This window comes from Egretta garzetta, unplaced genomic scaffold (assembly GCF_000687185.1).
Source record: "Egretta garzetta isolate BGI_Z169 unplaced genomic scaffold, ASM68718v1 scaffold45, whole genome shotgun sequence".
Taxonomy (NCBI): domain Eukaryota; kingdom Metazoa; phylum Chordata; class Aves; order Pelecaniformes; family Ardeidae; genus Egretta; species Egretta garzetta.
This window is the reverse complement of record NW_009260028.1, coordinates 12,401,670-12,402,512: the sequence shown is the minus strand read 5'-3', so window position 1 is coordinate 12,402,512 and position 843 is coordinate 12,401,670. Positions and strand designations below refer to the sequence as shown.

The following is an 843-nucleotide window of genomic DNA, read 5'->3' as shown; positions in this document are numbered from 1 at the left end:
GATGTCCCTGCTCACTGCAGGGGGGTTGGACTAGATGGCCCCTAGGGGTCCCTTCCAACCCAAAACATTCTATGATTCTATGATTCTGTGATTCTATCAGCCAGCATGCAGCCTTTGGTGTCAAAGCGGTACTGTGCGACAGTGCCTTACTCGTACCCCTTCCCTGCCTTTCTGGGCTCTGCGTTCCGCATGAATGTACTGAAAAACAACAAGTCAGATGCTGCATGGAGGGGAAAAAGAAAAACCCAACCCCAAACCCCAGAAAAGAAGCTCTTTGACCAGATGAACTTAACTTGGCTGTCGTGTGGTAACTCAATGCGGTTGTCTTACTGTTAACACACCAAACAGGCGAGGAAATCTATGCTGCCTCATAGCCTGCCAGGCAATATGGCCAGCGGGAGGGGTGAACCCCTTGTGTTTGCAGCCTAGAAATTACCGCCTCGCGAGAGGACGAGACGTACCCCCCCGGCTGTATTTCAGCCCACGCTACGCCGCCTGTCTGTGGACCCTTCGGTGTCCCCACTGTATTTTGTGCTGCAGGTGCCGCGCGCCCGTGTGCCACGGGGAGAGGCCTCGCCCTGCTGCGGGCCCTTTCCCGGCAGAGGGAGGTGTGTGACGTGACACTTCCCGGGAATACCGCTCCGGCAGTGCTGGCGCTGGGCCTCGGTCAGCGGTGAGGACCGACCCGACTGCTTTAGCGCGCAGTAAATGCATTTCTGAAAGGAGAAAGCCCCTCTGCGAAGGCAGCACGTTTGACCTGCGCAAATACCCGGCTCCGTGTAGAAGGCCGGCGGCTGCGGTACCCTCCTCTGGTTAATGACAAAACACAGTCGGAGGGGAGGT

The 843-nt window shown here is 56.9% G+C and overlaps 1 protein-coding gene across 4 annotated transcripts in view; it reads right to left on the bottom strand.

Annotated features, from left to right (window-relative positions):
- PDE9A (phosphodiesterase 9A) overlaps window positions 1-843 on the bottom strand; it is a 51,141-nt gene that overhangs the window by 24,615 nt on the left and 25,683 nt on the right. The gene's annotated exons all lie outside the window — the stretch shown is intronic.